Genomic DNA, 23,576 nt, shown 5'->3' on the forward strand with positions numbered 1-23,576 from the left:
CCCTGCTTTCCTGGGGCACCCCAGGCAGAAGGCCCTGGCCCCGAAGGGCTGCTCCTTGCCTGGTGGTGGGCATTGCCCACCCTGAGCTCATGTCTGAGTGGAGGAGCTGAAGGTGCTCGTGGGCTGTGCAGAGTCGGTGTGTTTGGAGATGCAACGCAGGGAAACCGGCTGGGGAGACACCGGGGCCTGCCCTGACCCTCGGAGACTTCTGCAGAACCCAGCACCGTGCCCTCGCTGGCGTGGCAATCCACTGCCCGTTTCCCATGGGAGCGAGTCATACCCTGGAGAACTGCACCTGAAAGGAAAGGAGCCCTCCTGGAGGCCAGCTGAGGGGTCCTTTGGTTCTTGCCGGGCTCTAGAGAGACCATCTGAAACGCTTGTGTTAGAAATACATTGGTCCTTGGACAGGAGTGGGCTGAATGGTTTTGCGGTCGCTGCCTCAGAGCATGACATGTCCTTCCCTTGTTTTTCCAGAGTTCGTCAAGGTTTGGGCCAGCATATCATACTACCTCAGCCAACGGCTGGCTCTCCACCAGGTGGGACTTACCTCCTTCTCCTCCCCTCACATCCTGACAAAGGTTGATGAAGTCCTGACAGACCTTTGCCATGGAGTGCAATTGGTTTGCCCCTCCTTTGAAAGACGGAACAATGCCCCAGCACGACCCTGCAATGCACAGATGTGCAATGGACCACCTCCTCTGTCCGTTCAGATGTACAATAAGGTCCAGGCCTGGTGTCATCAAAAGGGTTGGTGCTTCTGGAGTCCCCATGGTCAGACAAAACTTGCATGACAAAACTTGGGAGCCTGGAACACTTCAGGGTTTATTCCAAGTGTGGGAACCACCCACCCACCCACACATCTTTTATCGTATTGAGCCAAAGGATGTTTGCCAGCTTTTCCTGAACTACCTGGCTCTTCATGAATGAAGGGGAGGGAGAGGGAAAAGCGTGGGCCCTGTTTGTCCTCTCCCAAGCTTTCCAAAGAGCCCATCTTACTCCTTTGTACCTCAGGCATGGGCAGGGCACTCGGCGCCGTCACCATTCTCTGACAAGTCATCCGTCTGTCCCTCCAAGACTTCTGATCCACCACCTCATCTCTTTCAGGCTGTCCGCATTCCTGGACTTGGGACTTTTGGGGTTGTCAGAGAGCGAGTAGTCAGCAAGGAGAAGGGTCTGGTGGTTGTGGAGAGACCCGTGTTTCATCTTGCGAACGCTATTGCGCGGGATCATGACCTCCGATATGGTTGCATAGACGTTGCTGGTAAGCAGACAGACTGGAAGCGGCACTTGCCTTTTTGAGCAGAGTGGGGAGGTGTGCTCTGTTGTCCAGAGGTGACTGAGCGGAGTACCAAACTCCCACCGCAGTCCTGAGAACAGCTTCAGCTGGAGAAAACCAGCCTGCTGTGCAAAGGAGCCTGCCTACCTACTCGTTTAAATAATCACCAGAGGACAATACAGCATAACAGCACACTCTCTCTGACCTGCCTCAACAACATGTTTCCTTCCAGTTTTATTGGTGCTGTGTCTTCTTGTCACATGGTATTTCAACTCTCGCTCCCTCTTTCTGCTGCGCTGGACCTAATACAGGCAAATGCCAGGCTCTTCCCGGCTCTCACAGCCTCGTTGCAAGGGGGAAACCCGGGGGGGAAAGACGGTTCGTTCCAAACCCCAGTGACCCCAAAGCCTGCGCTTCCTAGTCGCTGCTGCCATTGCAGCAGCTGCCGCAGGACCCTTGGGGGCACCAAGAGCCTGGGACTGTGTTTGGGGTGCATTTCTGTGTAACGACAAAGAGAGCACAGAGTGTGGGCACAGCTCCAGTGGCCTGGCACCCTCCAGCTTGCCGTGGGACCTGGCGCCTTTCTCCCCACCTTGTCCTGCAGTCATGGTTCTTCTTCCTGCCAAGCGCCTAAGACTCTTTCCTCCCTTTCTGTATCAGAGAAACCATAGCTGTTGGCTCCACACCTCACTTTCCACCTCTGGCAGGAAGGGATGACCGGAGCTTCTCCTCAGAGGCGCTGTACCAGCGAGACAACTCAGTAGCAACGTATTGCACGAGAGCCTGGCAGCTGCAGACTTCTGACTGTAGCCTGCTTAGCAGCTCTGCAAGTTCATGTGTTTCTCTTCTCTTGTTTTTCAGGTCATCAGCATTTTGAGCAACTGCCATACGCTCGGATAGCCTCAGAGAACGCTGTCTCTGAGGGCACGGTGCAGCTCTGCGTGGAAAGGACCATGCGTCTTTTCCGTGTCTGCCTCGAGAACAGGGATAACGTTGCCCTCGTTTGGAGGGACGTGGGCATGCTGATCATCCAGGGAAGAGACGTAAAAATGAGGTTTTACACAGACTTTCTGAAAAGGCTGAATGGGACTGACCAGAGTTTGCAAGCTGTTCTCGAGGTAGGATTTTTATTTTCCCAGTGCCACTCCTGGTTCTTCTGAAATGCATTCGGGGGCTGGGGGTCTGCTTTCTCCTGGCCTGCCATGCCTTTTGTTCAGCCCCTTGGGCTCCTTGCGGTCTACAGCACCGCAGGCGCTCTGTAGAGCGCTTGCCTTGCGTGCAACGGTCCGGCTTTGCAAGAGGTACCGCCAGAGGGGCCTCGCTTTGTGACAAAAGGCCAGCGTTGACGGTGGGCAGCGCTCCTGGCCTCACTCTCGGGGTAGGGAGCAGAGGCACAGGCAGAGCAAGGCGTGCTGAGGCCAGAGCCCTTTGGCTGCTCTGGCTTTTTGCTTGCGTTGGTCTAAGGTGGACTGAGCAGCCAGCCCTTCCCAGTGTCCCCATGTCCCATCATCTGTCTCCATCCTTGTTGCAGATGCCAGAGATGAGGGACTCGGTCATCTCACGCCACGACACTGCTGCTTCCCAGACCTCTTCTGGGCGTGTTATCGTCCTACCAGGGTATGTTTGCTCCTGCAGCCCTTGGCTGAGCAAGCGAGCAGCTTCTCAGCTCGTGCTTGGGAGGGCTGCCTTGCCAGGCACCGAGAACTACACTCGTGATGGCGCTGAGGACTGAGTGTTTGAGAGGCCTGTTGGCAGGGAACTCCCTGCTTGCTCTTGTTCACTTTGACTTCATTTGGAGGAAAGTGGGACAGCGACGATGCTTCATGTGCCTGTCCTACTGTGGACCTAGAGAGGCATTTAGGCAACATTTTCCATCAGGTTTCTCCCGCTCTTTTTCTTTCCTGTGGGTGAGACTGCCTTCTGCTTGGGGCCAAGTGGTAGAGGGGTGGGTTCTTGTCCAAACAGGACCTTGCAGCTGGTGGGGTTCTGCAGAGCTCTGTCTCCTGCCAACGTTGCTGTGCAGTGCCATTGACGACTGAGGGGAGGGAGGTGACTCCTTATAGCTGCAACGGCATTAATCTGCAAGGCTCGACGAGAAACTTGGAGGACTAGATCAGGATTCAAAATGGTATTGCATCATCAGAGCACTAAAGATTAGTCTGCCCTCCATGTGCACTATGAGTAAAGAGCGGAACCGTTTTCCCCACAAGCAGCAACGGGAGTTCCTGCTGTGGTCCTCTGGGATGGGCTGCCTTGGGAAACAAAGCGGTGTCCTTTTTTCAGCCTGGTGCCTACTTCCTCTTTCCAGGTACAAGCTTGAGACCGTGCCTAAAATGCCAGCAGTGAAAGCAGACCTGACAGGACACGTGAAGGCCGCCCCAGAGAAGGGCTGGGGAAAAGGCGATGGCAGTGGAAAGAAAGGTAAGGGACCAGCGGGTTGCTGGCAGGGGGCTGGAGGTTTTCCTTCCTCCGCTCCTGGAGGGGCTTAGAGCTGAGGTTCCCCCAGGATGCCTGGAAGAGGCAGAGGCACCTCCTGTGACTCTCTGTAGCCATTATGGTAAAGCTCCAGTGACCCATTGTGGAACAAGGTCTCAGGACAGCCCTGCACCACAAATGGCCACTGGGACTGCTGAAGGACACCTTCCCAGTGGCCTCCACTCCCCCGCCTGTGCTGCAAACAGTGCCAGGCTCTGACCCTGCTTCTTTCCATCATATTCTCCGATGTCTCAGAAGCAATGCCTTTGGTGCGAACCTGCCCCAGCAGCAAATCTGTGTGCAGGGGACCAATGCAGAAATCCAAGAGCTGGCTCCGCTTGTGCTAAATGATTCCCTTCCCCAGAATGGCTCTTGGAGACCACCAGCATCTCCCAGGGAGCCCCCCATTACAGCCCATGGATGAGAGAAAGCTGTCAAAACAGTTTTCCCCAGGGAAATAATAATGGTGAACTGCAGGCCTGAGGAGCTGGGCAAAATCCCCAGTGTCAGAAAAGGCCTAAGACCTCCCTGGAGACATGGCTTTCATCCAAAGGGCTGAAAAGGAGCACCTTCATCAGTGTTACCAGTGCCTGAGCAGACCTGCACATCACTCTTCTTGGAACTGGGACATAATAGGCACCCAGTTCCCAGATCAACACCAAGATGCTGTTCTGAAGATTCGTCTCATTTCCTGTTTCTAGAGGATCTTGCCGAGCAGCGCCTCCTTCGTCGAGCAAGGCTTTCTCCAAAGCGGTTACCTGCAGCGACTGTAAAGTCAGAGCAGGGCCAGAAAGCTGAGGGGAGGGAGCCTCGTGCCAGGTGAGACACTTGCATAAATGGTGAGGGTGACCCCGTGCGCTCTCGTCTGCGTGGGAGCAGGATGTTTGTCCTGGACACAGGGGCTAGACAAACTCAAAGTGCAGTTATCCCATGTCCCACTAACTAATGGTTCCATGGTGCATGGCAAGCGTCTTTTAGCTTCTTGGGAGACTCTGCCAGAAGCATCATTTCTTTCTTTGGTCCTGGTGTGCGTATCCGTTGAGTAACTAACTGCAAGTGCTCCTTCCAGGAGCGGAAGGTCTGTTTGGCTTTCCCTTCAGATTGACATGACCCCGACCTTTCTGTTTGCTGAGAACAGTGTTCTGCACTTAGGTACTGCAGAGGGTTCCTCCGATTAACCAGAAGCCTCTTCTATGTCTTATGGCCTGCAAAAGAGAAGGGCCAAGGAGAGCTCACTGGCAGGATTGCTTTTCTCATGGGGTCGTGTCCTCCTCCTTTTGACACCGCGTCCCCAGTGCCCAACCTCCTCATACAGCCCGTGCGCACTCTTTTATTTCGGACCGCTGAGCAGACTTCGGTGCACTGACCCGAAGGATGTAGCGGTATCTCTGGGCGTAGGACCCCGTTCCTCTCGTTGCTCCAGCAAGAGAGGGCCTAGACCTGGGCATCCTGAGTTTTAGTGGGGCTGTTGGGCACATCTGACTCTGACAGCTTGGGGTCTTCTCTGTCTCTGTGGACTTGATCACAAGGAGGCAAGTAGAGCGCATTCTGCTGCAGAAGCAGGTGCACCACTTGGAAGCGCAAGGTGCAGAACCAGCTCCTCCTGCACTCCTGCCAACACACCCTGTTGTGTCTTTGCAGGCAGCTACCGGCCATCCAGGGGAGCTCCTTGAAGGAAAAGGAGGAGAAAGAGAAACAGAAGATAATTCCTCTGGTCGAACCCCGAACAGTGGACTTCATTGCCAGAGCTATTGAGAGGAGAGAAAAGGTACCTGACACGGGCTGCTGCAGCGAGCGTGTCGTACTGGACTGTGGAGAAGCGCCACTCCACGCGTGCCGATTCTCACAAGATTCTTCACTGTGTGCGCACAGGACCCCTGACTAGTTGCTTTGGTGTTTACTTGAAGAGAGGCAGGTGACTCTGCCATTTGAGAATACATTCTTCACTTCCATTAGCCTCATGAAACACACTCAAAGACCTTACTTGTGAATGTTTCTGTGGGCAACGTGACTGCAAGGCTCGTCTGGGACAGCCAGCTGCCAGGTGGTTTTTAGCCTGGTGGTCGCTCATCTTCCTGGTCATTACAGACGGGCTCTTTGGTGGAGCCTGCAGGAACCTGGGAGCAAACCAGTGTGGGCAGAAAGGCAGAAGAGAAGGGGCAGAAGGGAGGGTAGGAATGAAAACAGCCCAGCCCTCTGCAGGGCAGACTAATGCAGCCTGCTGTTGCATTTTCGTTCCCCTCCAGAATAAACACTTGAAGAAGAAGGAGAAGCTTCCAGAACACATCCAGAAATACTTGGATGAAGAGGAAAAGGAGAAAACAGAGCTGGCGGAGGAGAAAAAAAGTAAACTGCAAACCCGGCCAGGGACCAGAAAGAAGTCTAAGAGCAAAAAGGAGACGCTGAAAGCGAAAGCGAAGAGAGAAAAGGAGACACAGAGGAGCCAGGTACTTTGAATTCCTGCAGAAAAAGAGCACTTTCTCTTCTGGGGGGCTGAGATTGCAAGGTACCTCTAGCACCCCAGCCGCCCCAGCAACATTGCTGCAGCAGAGCTGGGCGGGTGACTGCTGCCTTTCCTGAGCAAGAGGGGTGACAGGGAGTTAGTTGTAGTGGAACCCTGGTGACACTCAGGCATCACCCCAAGGGTATGCTGAGGTCCTTCTCCTGGTTTTCCCCATCCCGCTGGGGTCCCTGCCAGAAGTGACCTGGGGGTGTGCATGCTGGGAAGCAGCACCCTCCGGGTGCGGGGCTGTTGTATGAGCGTCTCTTCCTGTGCAGGAATCTATTACCTCTGAGCAAGCATCAGGCAGCCCCTCAACTAGCACGGAGACGGGGGACTCCAGCCCTGACCTCCTGGAGACGACGGACTCCAGCCCCGACCTCCTGGAGACGATGATGGGGGAGTGGGAAGAGGCCGGAGAAGAGCCACCCACAGTCTGCGAGGACGACACTGTCCCCCCTAACCGGTAAGAGTGCGCCAGCTCCAGCCGAGGCCTGGAGCACTGGGGTGGCGGTGAGCCACTGGTGGTGGGTCAAGGAAGCCAACCCCTGAGCCATGGGGCCTCACAGAGGGCCCGGGGATTTCTCCAGCCATGGGAATGAGCTGGGTTAGAGCCCGCTGGCAGGGGCCAAAGCAGGTGCTTGAAACTCCTCCTGCCTGGAAGGGGTTGTGGGGCCAAATGGGGCCACATAGGTCTGGGGCTGGGCGCAGGAAGAGGCAGGAGAGTCGCAGCTGAAGGGTCAGAGAGACTTTGTCCTTGCTGTTGCAGGAGCCTTTCCCCACGGACACACCAGGCCCTGCGGCAGGTGGTGACGTGCATCCTGGGGCAGGTCACCCGCAAGCGCAGGGGGCAGAGGGATGACCAGAGGGATCTGCAGGACAAGCTCAAGTGGTAAATCTCTCCAGACACGGGCAGCGTCTCCTGTCCCGCGCTGCCCTTCCTCCCGCTCCCCGCAGCACCGGGGGAGACAGGCGCTTTTCCTGGCACTGGCCTCTCGGCAGAGCCGCCTTCTGCGGCTGCGGTGGGCACCCAGGTTGGGAGCCCCGGCTGCAGAGCGGTCTCCCTGTGCTCACACCATCTCCTCCCACTGTGTGTCTGCAGCGAGCTGGCAGTGCTGCAGTGGCGTCGGCTGGGGCGAGAGGCATGCAGCAGCCCACAGCTGCGGGAAGCTGGACCCCAACCTGCACCCCCTGCTAACGCAGGGAAGAGGAGGGCAGGACCGGTACGTGGCGTGGGCTCCTGGAGGGACTGTGTCGTAGCCACCTGTAGAAAAGCATAGTGATACGGATGTCATGTCTTGCAAGACCCCATATGGCGTGCTTAGCTGAAGGCTGTAGCACTTCTCCCGAGGCTTTATCGAGAGGCAGCAGGTTGTTCTGTCCATTTAGAAGACAGCCTTCACTTCTGTCATCTCCAGCAACACCCAAAGAATTGATCTGGTGGTGTTTGCAATGGCAACAGCACTGCCAGGCTTGTCTGGCATAGCAAGCAGTTGGGTTGCTTTCAGCCCCATGGTCTCTTGGCCCAGGGGTCATTGCAGAAAGGCTCTGCAGTCGGGCCTGTGAGGACTGACTGTGAGCAAACCAGGGCTGACAGAGAGGCTGAGAAGAAGGGGCAGGAGGGAGGGAGAGAGCTAAAATCCCCTCAGCCCTCCACTGGGGAGACTAACACTGCCTGCTGCTGCATTGCCGTGGCCCTGCAGGCGCAGCCCCGTGTGTGCACGGAGGAGGAAGGACGCAAGCTCTGGGACTCCTTGCACAAGAAGTGCCAGCAGAAGGCAAAGGCAAAAGTGGCAGCCCCGAAGGCTTGGAAAGACAAGCGAGAGCAATGGGAGGCCCAGGTGCCGCCGGCAGCGAAAAACAATGAGGAAAAGAGTATTCCTGTCCTGCGGGGAGCCAAGGTGGGAAGGTCCCTAAGCCCTAGGAGCGTGGGGGCTGACTGTCCTGTGTGGGGCTGTACCAGTTCCCTGCTGCCCAGTGACACCTCCTGTGCTCACCCCTCTCTCTCTGTGCAGGGCTCCTGCGTTCGTGGCACTCCAGAGTGGTGGGGAGAGGGCAGAAAAGGGCCATCCGCGGAGGATAAGGAGAGCCCAGAGGACAAGCTGAGTCTTTGCCTTTTGGAGTCCTCACCTCTGAAAAGGTGAGTGTGGGCCAGCTTCAGGCCAGACCTGGGCCAGCTGGGGGCTGGTGACCCAGCTGTAGGTGGGGGAAGCAAATCCCAGAGCCACGGGGCTGGACGTGGACAGCATCCTCTCCTTTGTCACACCGTGGGAATGGCACGGGTCAGTCCCTGATGCCAGGTGCCTCTCTGCAGCCCCAAGCACAGCCGGCACCGAGGGGGCTGTGGGCTTGAATGGGACCATGGCAGCAAGGGCGACTGGGAGAGGGGAGAGGTGGGAGGGTCTTGGTCGAGACGGGAGACTTTTGTCCTTGCTGCGTGCTGCGGTAGCAGCCTTTCCCCACGACCCAGTGGGCTTTGCGAGGAGCAGCGACCCGCCTCCTCGAGAAGGTAGAGGGAAAAGCCCACTGCTGTGGTGGTGAGGACTGCCTCAGGTAAGGATCTCCAAACGTGCCCGGTGTTTGCCGCTGCGCGGCAGCGCCCTTCCTTCCTTTGAGTTCCCACAGCCCCCGGGCAAAGAGGGTCTTTGCCCAACAGCCCTCGTGGCGTGGAGAGCAGCAGGCTGGGATTGCATTGCACGGACCGTGGGCCTGCTCTCTCCAGACAGAAGCAGATCCCACCACATGTGTCCTGACTAGACTTGCAGTGGTGCTCTGCACCTCCCTGTGACTCCCTACAAGACTACAGAGCTTTGTATTCAACTCCTCAGCCCCGCGGAGCAGATCTGGTCCACGTCGGCGAGTGCCAGGAGAGCCTCTCGGGCACAGAGGCTCCCGAGAGAGATGTCCAGCAAGAGCCTCCTCCAGCAGGACGAGCGCCAGTGCCGGCCAGCCAGGCTTCCGTCTGTTCAGTAAAGCCCCATCTGCAAACCACTGGGTCTGACGATGTGGGTCTTTCCTTGGTGGCTGTGAAATCTGCACTCGGCAGTGGGTGAGCTTTGGTGGGGCAGGGAAAGGCCACTGCAGGAAGCAGGGCTGGAGCTTCGGTCCTGCTCCAAGGGCAGCCCTCTCCCAAGGCTTTGCTGTACCAGCTTGGCTGTAGCCCTCCTCTTCGTGGCCCTTGCACCTCCTGGTCTCTGGCAGTGTGCCCTGCTGTGGCTGCGCATCCCTGCCGAGGAGGGGATTTTCCACGGGGGGAGAGGAGGGAGGAGGGGGAGGAGGAGGAGCAGTGCTGGGCACCCAGGGGAGCTGAGCTGCAGGGGGGAGCATCCAGGGGCTCGCACAGCCAGGGCGCTGCGGGGTGCCCAGGGCGGCGCTGTCAGGGGTACCCAGAGCTGTGCAGCCACCACCCTGTGCCACGGGGACAATGAAATCCCAGGCAGGAACCGTGCCTGGGGAGAGGGGGGCTACAGGGGGCGGCTTTTCAGCTGGGTGGCTTGACTCTGCCAAAGCTCTGCTTGGGCTCCAGAGCCTTTTGTTTGACACCTCCTGGCTAGAAAGGCAGGGTGGAGCTGAGGTGAGGTGGGGACACCTCCGACAACTTCTCTCCAGACACCTGGGTGGGCATAATGCGTGCAACAGGGGGCTGTGCAGGAGGAGGGAAGGAAGCCCGTAACGGCTGGCTGTTGGGCACCCACACCCTGCGCGGGCTCCAAGGGGACTCCATGCAGGCGGTGGCAGTGACGCTTCCAGAGCCCAGGCAGGCTTAACGGCGCTACGTGAGGTTGGCTCAGTCTGTTCATCCTCTGCAGGCTACTTTTCTCCTGAAAAGCCCTGAATTTGTGGGGACCTGACTTTGCCGACATAGAAATACACCCTTTCCTTTTCACACTGCGGGATTGCTGTGCCTTTCTCCTGGCACCCAGGGACCTCCCTGAGCCTTTCCGTCTGTCCCAGGGCCTCCCAGGGCTGGCAGCAGGCAGCCAATGGCCTCTCCTTGGGCACTGCCACCCCTGAGGAGCAGCAGGGTCTCCCGACGGGCAGGGGAGGATCAGGCCCCTTCGGGCATGCTGATTCCAGCACCGACCTCGAAAGCATCTCTGCGCCCACCTCTCCCATTGCCCCCGCCAGGAAAGCTCTTTCCCCTGGTCCCCCCCTACGGATGCGCCAGCAGGGCTGGGGAGAGGGTAGCTGGGCTGCAAGGAGAAAGAAAGGCTGGGTGAGAGGCCGAGCCCCTGCTGTGCCATGCCCCTCGCCACGCCCCATGCCCCAGTGCAGGGCTGAAGGCCTACACCGGCTATAGGCCTATAGGCTGAAGGCCTACACCGGCTATAGGCCTATAGGCTGAAGGCCTAGACCTCAGCACCGACCGTGGGGCTCCCCGAGATGAAGGAAGCTGCGGCACGGCCAGGAGCCAGCCCTCCGGTTCCCCAGGAGAGAGCCTGGAGCAGGAGACCAAGTGATGATCCCTGGCGGGCTGAGGTGAGCCTCAGGGCACAGCCCCGCTGGTGTGACGGTCTGACAAATTCAAATGTCTCAAACATCCGCTAAAAGAGCTTTGGTGGACAAAACGGCCTCTGTAAAAATGCTGGAGTTTTGTGAACAGGACAATGTGGACAGAAGAGAGGGCCCCACGGAGGGTGGGAACGCACTTCTCCAAGGCCCCAATTCCTTATCTTGAGTGACCAGGAGAAGGAACACAATTTATGCCTTCCTGGAGGAAGAAGGCCCCATGGAAGTTGGGACTGTGCTTCTATCTTAAGTGGTCATACCAGCAGGAAAAGAGAAGCAACTCCACAATGAACACCCCCCCCAAAGCTACCGATTCCAGTGAACCCCAGGTGTGGGAACTGCGCATGTTGAGATCATCAACTAACACACTAAAAAAGAGGAGAGAACGAATCCTCAGCGCGTGCCCTCCGGAACTGGATCTCTACGCTGGCTGGACCAACGCTGGACCCGGGACTGGTGAAACCCTTCTCTTCTCTCTTTCTTTTTTTCTCTCATTCTCTCTCTCTCTTTTCCTTCTCTCTTTTCCACAGTCCCTACACGTCATCCTTTGAAACATAAACCGTTGACCAAGTCTGAGACTAGGAGTGGACCTAGCCGCCCCTGAGCTCCTCTTTGAGAAGGAGTCCAGAAAGCAAGGGGGTCTGCTCTGAACCTCATGACTCAACGGGAGGGCTCTCCTTCTGATACACTTCATGTTCCTTTTTCCATTTCATTCTTTCTGTACTTTCCTCCTCTTCTCAAACAGCGGCTTAATGACATGTTGCAAGGTTCATATTAACAAGTTCATGTGTACTTGGACAGAGTTAGCTAGGTTGAATAAATGTTGATTGTTGTTTGAACTCCCCTGGTGTCGTTTCACCTTAATTCTGACAAAGGAAATCCACGAACCTGAGTCGCTCCAACTTTGGGACGCGACATCTTAATTGGCGTCACGGACAGGATTTCCCTTGTTGGAAGGGAGTTTCTAATGGGATACCAGACCTCCACTCGGAGAACGAGCGGGGAGGATCTGGGAAGGATCTCTCAACAGTAAGTCGGGAGAGATCTGAGCAGTGGCAGACATAGAGGCCCGGGAAAAATCTGTGTCTGACTGTTCCCCTGTTTTTAGAGAGGCTAACTGCCTATACGGGATTTCCCTTGTTGGAAGGGAGATTCTAACGGGATACCGGACCTCCACCCAGAAAGCGGGTGGGGAGGATCTGGGAAGGATCTCTCAACAATAAGTCTGGAGAGATCCGAGCAGTGGCAGGCATGGTGACCCGGGAAATATCTATGTCTGACTGTTCCCCTGTTTTAGAGAAGCTAATTGCATATAAAGCCCACCCTTCCCCACAAGGAGTAGCCTGGGCACGAAACCACTGGCATGATCCAAAAGCCATTGTAGGAAGAATTGAGAAGCTTGCAAAAGAAAGCAGGTTTCGCCCGGGAAAAGGGAAGGCTGTAGTGTGTGCAGTGTTAGGGGCCGCACTCGCAGCAGCTCAGGAAGACAGGCAGGAAACAATGAGAGCTGAGCAGGCAGATAAGGAGAAGATTCAGTCCCTGCAGGATTTAGTTAAAGTCCTGCAAGAGCAGTTAACTGCTGAGCGTAATACAACGCAGCGGCTTCATGCTGCCTTGTCTGATGCGTTAGATCGGGAAAGAATTTTACGAGCTGAGGCAGATGAACGATCTGACCCGGACTTAGACCTGCAAGGTCTAGAGGTAGTTCAAGTGAAACAGCAAAAATCTTCATACCCAAATCAAGAGTTAGAATGTACCAGGAAAGTTTTTTACCCTGAGGATGAAGAGATAGCAATGAGGCCATTAATGAAAACAGAAACCATAGACAATGGCCAAATTGGCGGAGCACCACACGTAACTATTAAGACGATACCATATTCTGCCACTGAATTATCTAAAATTCAGGAAAAGTATATCCGACTAGCAAAGGAGACCGAAACAGAATATGTGTGGAGGGTGTCATTAACCGGTGGTGACCGGATTTTATTGTCAGAAGATGAAGCCCAAGGATATTGGGGGCCTGGAGTGTTCCTAACTACCGATGATCCTAGGGAACCATGGTCTCTGACGCAGCGGGCAGCTTACTGGGCAGGGGGAATAGACCAAATGGAACGAGGAGAACCAACACGGATAGACACCCCTTCTATAAATCAGTTAACCGAGAGCTTACAGAAAACTGCTTGTCTCCAGTTAATGCATGATAGGCGATTAGTGCCACAACAGCCCTCTCCGATGTTGTTAAATGCCAATCCCGATAGAATGACTCCTCTAATCCGAGGTTTACCAGATTCTTTGAAATTATATGCCATCCAGCTACAGGATAGATTACGTGATGCGATAGCACCTAGAGGAGGCAGGCGGAATGCAGGAGGGGCCCTGACCTGGGGAGAAGTGGCACAGGAATTGATTAACTACGGCCGGAGAATGGGTCTCACAAGGGAAGAAAGCAGAGCTAAGCCTGCTATCTGCCGAATAGAAGGACCTGGCCGACCTCCCCCATCTAAGACTGTAAACACCAAAAAGCCATATGGGGGTCAGCGGAACTTGTTGTGGGCAGAAGGGATAGAAAAGGGAATTCCCCGGGATGTGATGGACGGCTTGCCCACCTCTGTCCTAGAAAAGTTGGTCCTAGGGTGGAAAGACAAGAACAAGGAGCCTCCCCATACTGAGTCAAACATTCGAGACTATAAGGGGGCGATTCCACAGTCACTGGCAACTCCCACTCCCCAAACACCTACTGCTCCAGAGGAAGGTATGACTGTCTGCAGGACGGGAAACTAAACACGCTGTCCCCAGTAAGTGAGCCGGGGGACGGCCAGTGGGTTTATTTAAGGAGGCTCACTGAAAATAGGACAGGAGACCTGTTGATTACTTTTCCTCTTGGTCCCTTTAAGACCCCAGTAACTTTTTTAGTTGATACGGGTGCTCAGATGTCAGCACTCCGGACGGATGTTGCTAACCGCAATGGAATAATTGCAGATAAGAAGCAGATATGGGTCACGGACGTTTTCGGAAGCTCCCAACCACAGCCGACAGCTAAAGTTAAATGCTGGCTGCCAGGGGATTCATCCCCTGTTAAGGTTACTATGATACTAGGTCCTCTACCCACCAATATTCTAGGACTCGACCTCTTAAAGGGCTGGTCGTGGGTAGACTCTAAGGGAAGAGAATGGAAATTTGGGTGTCCCGCAATCTCTGTGAGGCTTTTGCAGTCTGCACCAACTCTTCCCCCTTCAAAGATAGTTAATGTTAAACCTTATGCTTTGCCTTTGGGAGCAAGAGAAGGGATCACTTCAATGATAACTGAGTTACAGGAACAGGAGATAGTTATTCCTACACACTCACCCTATAATTCCCCAGTATGGCCAGTCCGCAAGCCAAATGGGAAGTGGCGATTGACAGTTGACTATCGACGCCTGAACGCCAATACTGGCCCATTAACAGCTGCAGTCCCCAATATAGCAGAATTAATTGCAACCATACAAGAACAGGGTCACCAGATTTTAGCAACCATTGATGTGAAAGACATGTTCTTTATGGTTCCCTTGCAAGAAGCAGATAGGGATCGTTTTGCCTTCACCTGGGAAGGTGTACAATATACATTTACACGGCTTCCCCAAGGCTATTGCCACTCACCAACCATTGCTCACTATGCATTAGCCCAGGAACTAAATCAGATCACTCCCAAAGATGGAGTAAAAGTATATCAATATATTGATGATGTGCTAATTGGAGGACCAGACACCACTGTGGTGGGACAAACCCAGAGAGAAATCATTAATCACTTAGAGAATTTAGGGCTTCAAATTCCTGCAGAAAAGGTGCAACTCCCATCACCTGAAGTAAAATTTTTAGGTATCTGGTGGAAAGGAGGGACTGTGTGTATACCTCCTGAAACCTTGTCCACCCTCGAACAAGTGAAAATGCCTGAAAATAAGAAAGAATTACAGCATGCCCTAGGCTTGCTAGTGTTCTGGAGAAAACACATCCCCGACTTTTCTATCATAGCTCGCCCTTTATATGATTTAACCCGTAAAAGAACTGCTTGGGACTGGACACCTGTCCATGAAGAGGCTCTGAAATTATTAATTTTTGAAGCAGGGATTTACCAGGCCCTAGGGCCGATACATCCAGCAGACCCACTCCACATAGAATGGGGTTTTGCAATTCATGGGTTGTCTATACATATGTGGCAGCGTGGACCTGAAGGTCCTACTCGTCCTATAGGATTTTTCTCGCGTAGCTTTAAGGATGCTGAAAAACGGTATTCAGTTTGGGAGAAAGGACTCTTTGTAGTTAACCTAGCCTTACAGGAAGCTGAGAGAATTATACGACAACAACCCATCATCTTGCGAGGACCCTTTAAGATCCTGAAACCAATATTGGCTGGAACTCCTCCCCCCGCAGGAGTAGCTCAACGAGAAACAGTAAGGAAGTGGTATGCCCAGCTAGACCACTACTGTCGCACTAGACAAATAGAGGAGGGAACACCCAAAATGCTCCAAATACAGGATCCCCCTTCTGATCACCCAGATACAGAACCCCCTCCATCGTACATCAAAGTGGCTCCTGATTTCAAACCCCATTTAAAAAACGTATGGTTCACTGATGCTTCCGCAAAAAGGGACGGAAAGACATGGAAGTATCGAGCAGTAGCATTACATATTGATTCAGGGGAGCATGTGATAACTGAGGGAGAGGGTAGTGCCCAAGTAGGGGAGTTAGTTGCTGTGTGGAGCGTAGTCGTTAAGGAAGCTGAGACAACAGAACCAGTATACATTTATACTGACTCCTATGCAGTGTTTAAAGGATGCACTGAATGGTTGCCATTTTGGGAGCAAAACCAATGGGAAGTAAACCAAGTGCCAGTGTGGCAAAGAGACAAATGGGAAGAAATACTGAATATCGCCAAGCAGAGATCTTTCTTGGTAGGCTGGGTTGCTGCACACCAGGCAGGGGATAACCCAGCTCACCTCCTAAATAACCGGGTAGATTCCTTAACACGTCTAGCCAGTCTTGCCATTGATGGTGAAGCGGAAAAATGGGAACACCTTTTGGAGTGGCTGCACGTGAAACGTGGCCATTCAGGGAGTAAAGACCTGTACAGAGAGGCTATTAGCAGAGGATGGGCCGTTACACGAGAATTATGTAACACTGTTATTTCTGCATGTGGTCAATGTCGAGTTCGTTTGGAAAAATATAACCCTTTAAAAGAACAACCCCTACATTTAAGGACAAACAAAGGTTTATGGCAAACGTGGCAAATTGACTATATTGGCCCCTTTCGGGTATCAGAGGGAAAACGATATGTGTTAGTAGGAGTAGAGGTGGTATCAGGACTAACACAAGCTGAAGCTGTATCCAGAGCAACAGGAGAAAATACAGTAAAAAGTCTTAAAACATGGTTTAGCTACTTACCCAAGCCTCAATCAATTCAATCTGATAATGGAAGCCATTTCACCGCTGGAGTGGTGCAAGAATGGGCTAAGGGTGAGGAAATCCAGTGGGTTTTCCACACCCCTTACTACCCTCAAGCTAATGGTATTGTGGAGAGAACAAACGGACTTCTAAAACAAGCTCTGAGGCCCCATGACCCAGGGTGGGCCTTGCGAATACCAGAAGCAGTATACAGAATTAATAGCCGGTGGGGGGCAAATGGCTGCCCCCGACTCCTAGCATTCTGTCCCACACCTCCTTCTATTGTTCCAGGGACAAAAGGTGGCAAAGACCCCGCACACTTGCTCCACTATGCTGGACAACCAGTATTAGTGGAACTACCCACTGTGGGGCAAGTGCCCCTAACCCTAAAGACACCCCTTAACCTCTATTCCTGGGTGGCCACAGATGCTCATGGGAAAGAGCATCGTATCAATACCCGATGGATTGTCCCATCCTTCTAAGTAGACCTTCATGTTCTGAATTAAAGTTGCTCCGATGTTAAATGGCTAATAAGAATATGTTTTTTCTGTATCCCACTAACTGGATTCTAACAAGCATACCAGTTAAGATGCACAATATAAACCTAACCCTCTGTTATAATACTAAAACCATAGCTACTTGATTGCTTGCTTATGTTTTTGTTACTCCGACTAGTGATGCTGTGTTGACTTCTCAGAATTCCTGAGTTGGGGGGAGGACACAGAGAGCTTGACAACAGACCCTGTTGGAGTTCTTGCAGCAACCCCTACGCCACGTGAGAGCAAGAGGTCGCTATAAACTTATTAACCTTTTTACACACAATGAACACATTCTGTTGATCTACAGATGCTCTAATCAGAGCAATTCCAGTCAAGAGAGCTTGAAGTTTAAGGCTAGTTTGTATGCATCTATAATAAGTAACACATCCTACACATGGCCTATATGAGGTTGTTTTACAGAAGCTGCATGAGCACCTTGGAGAGTGCACCTCAGCCTCTCGGATGGATCCCAATCACTAGCAGCACTGCTTGACATCTTCTCCAATCCTATCCCTCTAATGATTGTTTATTTTTGTATATATTTTGCAGGTTATCAGAAGCCCACGACAAGACTTATGTTTTCACTTAATAAGTGGGCCATTGTCTATATTGTTTGTTTGATTTTCATTGTGATATTCTTATAGTATAACAAGGAAAGATGGTTTGGAATTCCTTCCTCCTTGCCTTTCTTAGCTTTGGTGCATCTGGACAAGGAGAAAGGACCTCCAATTTAGCTTGGGAAGTGATACAAGGATTCATACATGTCTGGAATAAAACAGATCAGGGGATCTGTATTCAGATTCCTACTTCTACCGAGCAAGGGATTACATTCGGTTTGATACCCATGAAGCTCAATATTGGAAAACATAATATGACCAATGACATTATAGGGTTAGTAGATGCTCCTTTTGAGTATCAATATCGAAGTGATTACACCTCCTCTGGTAGATGGTGGCGAGATGAAGCAGCCTTCTATGAGATCCCTCGGGACACGGGGTGGCCTGACTTAATAAACAAAACTTGTAAGCGATGGAGATTGGAGGTCAGTTGCGAAATTGGTACTAGTCATAGCCCACCGTGTCCTCCAGGATTCGAGGAAGCCTATTCCAGACGATTCCCACCTTCTCCATCCTGGTGGAAAATAACAGGCTGCCCTTCCTATCACAATATATCTTGTAATCTAGTGCCTTTTTGGCCTGCTTCCCTGGAAATTACCCCTTTTGAATTACAATATAATGTAAAATGGGATTCAGCTTGGTGTGTTCACATACCTGACAGGAAGGGACAATATCCTTCAATGAATAGCACCCACACTGCTTGGGGATGGTCAGTGAAACACATGTTAAAAAACCAACCTCTTCACTTATTAAAAAAAAAAAGAATTTGTGGGCACACCCAACCCCAATGATGCCCATTTGTTAAACTGTACCCACATTATAGACTGTACCACAGGCGCTGGCAATCCCATCGAAACATGGATCAGTTTGGAAGTTAGAACCTTAATTCGAGATATGTGCACCTGTTGGGGATATCCTAATTTTGGATACCGAAACCGGGATAACCAATGTAATCAGATCACCAATAATGTTAATATCTGGCTAAAATGTGGAATTCCCATTAACCACTTCCCAAGACATAAGGTGGGGGAGGATAATCAAATACCTCGGGGAGACGCAGCTACTTGTCAAAACGCTTTGTATGCTGCCCCTGAGGGGACTGTCTGGGGGTGCTCAAATGGGAAAATGTACTCGCATTTGAATGTGATCGAACAGGCTGGATTGCAGTGTGGTTTGGGAATTCCTACTATGTGTCCCAGGCGAATCTTTGAATATACCACACCACCTATTCACAGGAAGAGACGAGAACTTGATGACCCAAGTAGTGCCCAGAAATGGATTCAAAGCATTTTAAAACCCGATTATTATACTTGGGGACAGAAGGTATCATTAGAGCTAGAAGCATTCTTTGCACCATCTGGATATATCGTTCGGCACCAATGGGTGCTAGAAAACCTAACTTGGCAAGTACATGTATTAAGTAATTGGACTCGATATGCCTTTGGGGAACTAAATCTCCAAGTGCAACAGGTATCAAAAATGACATTACAGAATCGTTTAGCCTTAGATATGTTATTGTTAAAAGAACAAGGTGTGTGTGGTATGTTGAACTTGACTGAATCTGAATGTTGTATTACCATTCATAATGCTACGACTTCCATTGAAGAAGCCCGGGCAAAGATGAAGGAGATTGCCGACCAGACGAGAGAACTCTTCCACGCAATGCAACCAGCTGACTGGTTTGATGGCTGGAATCCAAACTCATGGCTACATTCCATTCTAGGATCCTTGGGACTGACGGGATGGGGAAAATGGCTTGTAAATATTGGACTTATGATATTAATTGGATTTGTATGTTTAATAACAGGCCTTGCAATAGTCAGATGTATGATTAGCCGCTTACTATCCTCAGCTGTCTCTCTCTCTTCTCCTACTGTCCGCTATATCAAGATCACCACAGATGAAGATGATATGAACGAGAATCAAAGTCCAGCGACTGTTTGAGCCACGGGGTGGTGTGACGGTCTGACAAATTCAAATGTCTCAAACATCCGCTAAAAGAGCTTTGGTGGACAAAACGGCCTCTGTAAAAATGCTGGAGTTTTGTGAACAGGACAATGTGGACAGAGGAGAGGGCCCCACGGAGGGTGGGAACGCACTTCTCCAAGGCCCCAATTCCTTATCTTGAGTGACCAGGAGAAGGAACACAATTTATGCCTTCCTGGAGGAAGAAGGCCCCATGGAAGTTGGGACTGTGCTTCTATCTTAAGTGGTCATACCAGCAGGAAAAGAGAAGCAACTCCACAATGAACACCCCCCCCAAAGCTACCGATTCCAGTGAACCCCAGGTGTGGGAACTGCGCATGTTGAGATCATCAACTAACACACTATAAAAGAGGAGAGAACGAATCCTCAGTGCGCGCCCTCCGGAACTGGATCTCTACACTGGCTGGACCAACGCTGGACCCAGGACTGGTGAAACCCTTCTCTTCTCTCTTTCTTTTTTCTCTCATTCTCTCTCTCTTTTCCTTCTCTCTTTTCCACAGTCCCTACACCTCATCCTTTGAAACATAAACTGTTGACCAAGTCTGAGACTAGGAGTGGACCTAGCCGCCCCTGAGCTCCTCTTTGAGAAGGAGTCCAGAAAGCAAGGGGGTCTGCTCTGAACCTCGTGACTCAACGGGAGGGCTCTCCTTCTGATACACTTCATGTTCCTTTTTCCATTTCATTCTTTCTGTACTTTCCTCCTCTTCTCAAACAGCGGCTTAATGACATGTTGCAAGGTTCATATTAACAAGTTCATGTGTACTTGGACAGAGTTAGCTAGGTTGAATAAATGTTGATTGTTGTTTGAACTCCCCTGGTGTCGTTTCACCTTAATTCTGACAAAGGAAATCCACGAACCTGAGTCGCTCCAACTTTGGGACGCGACACTCCCCCATCCCACTGGCAGGGGGGGAGTGAGTGAGCGGCCGCGTGGTGCTTAGTTGCTGGCTGGGATTAAACCGTGACAGGGAACTAGCTGGACATTTTCAATTTTGGAAATAGGCTGTGCAGAGAATAAGGGTAACGAGATGTTTAGGTGCTGAGGCAAGCGCAGGTCCCCCGTGCTCTTTGGCCCAACAACACCCTGGCTCCCTGTCTGTGTCGCACCTAAAAATGTAGTCATTCTCTGTTATTCACTGTAGAGCCTGTTTCCAAATTAAGAAAGGCCAGCTAGTTCTCCCACCAGGAAGGTGCCAGGACTGAAAGCTGTTTGTGGAGACAGCCTTCCCTTTGCAGCCCATCCACAGGCCCAATAGCACTGGGGATCAGGTCTTTCCTCATCACTTAAATCTTTCGTTACTCTCATTCTCTGCACAGCCTACTTCCAAAATTAAAAGCGTCCAGCTAGTTCTCCCACAGGGAAGGTGCCAGGACTGAAAGTTGCTGCTGGCCATCACCTTCCTTTTCCAGCCCGTTCACAGGCCCAAGGACACTGGGGCTCTGTGCTTGCCTAGCGACCTAAACATCTCGTCACTCTCTTTCTCTGCACAGCCTGTTTCCAAAATTGAAAAAGTCCAGCTACTTCGCTGGCATGGAAGGTGCCAGGAATGAAAGCTGTTGCTGGCCATCACCTTCCCTTTGCAGCCCATTCACAGGCCCAAGGACGCTGGTTGTCTGCGCTTGGCTCACACGTAAACATGTCGTTACTCTCTGTGCAGTGTATTGTTGACTATATTCTTGGCAATGGTGCAGTCTCACCAGGAGATTTGGAATGGATCTAAAAAAAAGTCTCATCATTCTTTTTTAAGGAAATTGGGCACAGACAGGTTCTCCCTTAGCACCTGGGTTCGTCACAGCTCTTGGCCATTCATTCCTGGGTGCTGTAAAACGCAGGTAACACCCTTCTGGTAATGCCTCCTGAGGTGGTGGGATGCCCAGCTGGTCAAGGAGTGACCTACGCTTGTTGTATTTGGAGGCAAATATGCTGGGAAACAGAGGTGAGATCAGCATCACGGATGACGCCGGCAGTGCAGTAGTAGGGCCAATGCTGGAAAAAGCGTCAAGGGGGCTGATGAGCCTGAGGACTGTGATGACACTGAGCCCTGCAGCCGGGTTTGCAGGGGAGGATTTCAGCCAATATACGTGCCCCACTTGTGGCAGTGCATTTCCGCCCCCCCCCTCCTTCCTGCCAGCAGGAAACAAAACTTCTCCAGGAAGGGAGAAGGGGAAGGAAACCCTGGAGGCTGCAGGTTGAAATTTGAACTGGTCAATCGAGATGCGCCAGGTACACCGAGGTGACCCTCCTGGCCAATAGAATTAAATGACCACAGGTCAGATTCGACAGGGCTATAAACGGGGTCCCGCCGGAGGACATGTGGGAATCAGTCCTCCTCGGAGCAGCGGGTGTGCAGTCGGGGACTCCCCCTCGGGTCGGGGCACCGCCCGAGGTAACTCCTCGAGGGAGAGAGCCCGCAGCTTTTAGGGGAGTGATATGCGCGTTGTGAGCCATCACTTTAAATCTTGGGGATTCTTAAGTCGGCCGTGTAGTATTAATTCTCTTTACATCATCGAGCCTGTGGTTTTAGAAAATGTTACCGGACTTCTAACTAGCTTTTGCTGAAGAATAAATCTGAGTTTTAACTCCTGCTGGATTTGGTTAGTCGTGCACCCGTAACACCACTGTTAGGAGGAACCCCTGTGGTCTGCTCTGAGGGCAGAGGGGTGCAGCTCATTTCCACTGTGAGGATGCTAAAGGCAGCATCTACGATGGATGCATGTCCCAAGGGTCCTTAAAAGACGTGGTTTGCGGTGGCAAGGGTGCTCTGTGCTGGGCGTGGATGGCAAGGGGTGGGCAGCGGGAGCTGCAGCGGGACCCGCGTGGGAGCGGGTCAGGTGCTGCTGGGGCCAGTCGGGGACGGTTCCAGCCAGCTCCAAAACAGGGGTGAGCAGCCACCGCCTGCCAAAGCTCCGCCAGTCAGGGGAGCCCGCCGCTCCCCGCTGCAGGCGTGTTGGCTAAGAGAGGCAGGAAGAAGCAGGGAAGGGTAGAAGGAAGCCCATAAGCACTTAGAGCCTGGTGTCCCCACGTGGGGACATGGCAGGGTTGAGCCCCCGCCTGGGGAAGCCCCTCCTGGTCTGGAGACAGGGAGGTGGGGGCAGCCCCCTGAAGACCCTTCCCACTGCAGAGCCCCCCTGGCAGGGCCTGGGCAGGTGGGTGCGTGCAGCCCCTCTGTGACACAGTCTGCTGTCACAGTGGGACAGCCCCGCATCACGGTGGGGACAGCCCCTCTTTCCCCATCGGGACCAGCATCCACCCCACACACCCCGGCAAGGCCGAGGGGACGCCAGGCGCTGGCAGCTGTTCTTGCCACCGCTCTGCTCTGCTCTAGAAGAGCTGCTCTGCAGTGAGGAGGAGAAGGTGGAGAGAGGCAGCACAACAGCACCGGAGGTGGTGAAGGGCGGCGGCGGAGGAGAGCAGAGAGGAGGAGTAGGCTTTTTGCAGGGAGCAAGAAAGCCATCGGCCAGCCACCTGCTGCGGTTCTTGACCTGGAGCAAGGGTGGAACTAAGATGGCAAAAGACCTCTTCTTGCGGCCTCACTTGTCGCCAACAACTGAGAAGCTCAAGAGTACTGGTAAGGCCCTCAGACCCAATTTCGTGAGTGCTGCCAGGTCAAGGACGTCTCTGAAAACAGGCATGGAAACCCTGAGGGCTGTGGGGGTGGCTGCTCAGGACTGGTGACTGCAAGGAGGGACCTGCTTGACCAGCCCTGAGGGCCGAGGGGCTGATTTGACAGCCAGGGCTCCTGGTTCTCTTCCTGACGTGGTCCCTGCTTTCCTGGGGCACCCCAGGCAGAAGGCCCTGGCCCCGAAGGGCTGCTCCTTGCCTGGTGGTGGGCATTGCCCACCCTGAGCTCATGTCTGAGTGGAGGAGCTGAAGGTGCTCGTGGGCTGTGCAGAGTCGGTGTGTTTGGAGATGCAACGCAGGGAAACCGGCTGGGGAGACACCGGGGCCTGCCCTGACCCTCGGAGACTTCTGCAGAACCCAGCACCGTGCCCTCGCTGGCGTGGCAATCCACTGCCCGTTTCCCATGGGAGCGAGTCATACCCTGGAGAACTGCACCTGAAAGGAAAGGAGCCCTCCTGGAGGCCAGCTGAGGGGTCCTTTGGTTCTTGCCGGGCTCTAGAGAGACCATCTGAAACGCTTGTGTTAGAAATACATTGGTCCTTGGACAGGAGTGGGCTGAATGGTTTTGCGGTCGCTGCCTCAGAGCATGACATGTCCTTCCCTTGTTTTTCCAGAGTTCGTCAAGGTTTGGGCC

At 52.9% G+C, this 23,576-nt stretch overlaps 2 long non-coding RNA genes across 2 annotated transcripts; both read left to right on the plus strand.

Annotated features, from left to right (window-relative positions):
- Window positions 1-4,456: 4,456 nt before the first annotated feature.
- On the plus strand, window positions 4,457-6,688 carry LOC138685041 (uncharacterized). Its single transcript, XR_011324280.1, has 4 exons — window positions 4,457-4,570; window positions 5,393-5,519; window positions 5,998-6,198; window positions 6,530-6,688. It is a non-coding gene; the product is annotated as an uncharacterized lncRNA (long non-coding RNA).
- Window positions 6,689-8,070: 1,382 nt separating this feature from the next.
- On the plus strand, window positions 8,071-9,198 carry LOC138685046 (uncharacterized). Its single transcript, XR_011324289.1, has 3 exons — window positions 8,071-8,152; window positions 8,267-8,391; window positions 9,080-9,198. It is a non-coding gene; the product is annotated as an uncharacterized lncRNA (long non-coding RNA).
- Window positions 9,199-23,576: the final 14,378 nt, after the last annotated feature.

The sequence above is a fragment of the Haliaeetus albicilla genome, chromosome 1 (assembly GCF_947461875.1).
Source record: "Haliaeetus albicilla chromosome 1, bHalAlb1.1, whole genome shotgun sequence".
Taxonomy (NCBI): domain Eukaryota; kingdom Metazoa; phylum Chordata; class Aves; order Accipitriformes; family Accipitridae; genus Haliaeetus; species Haliaeetus albicilla.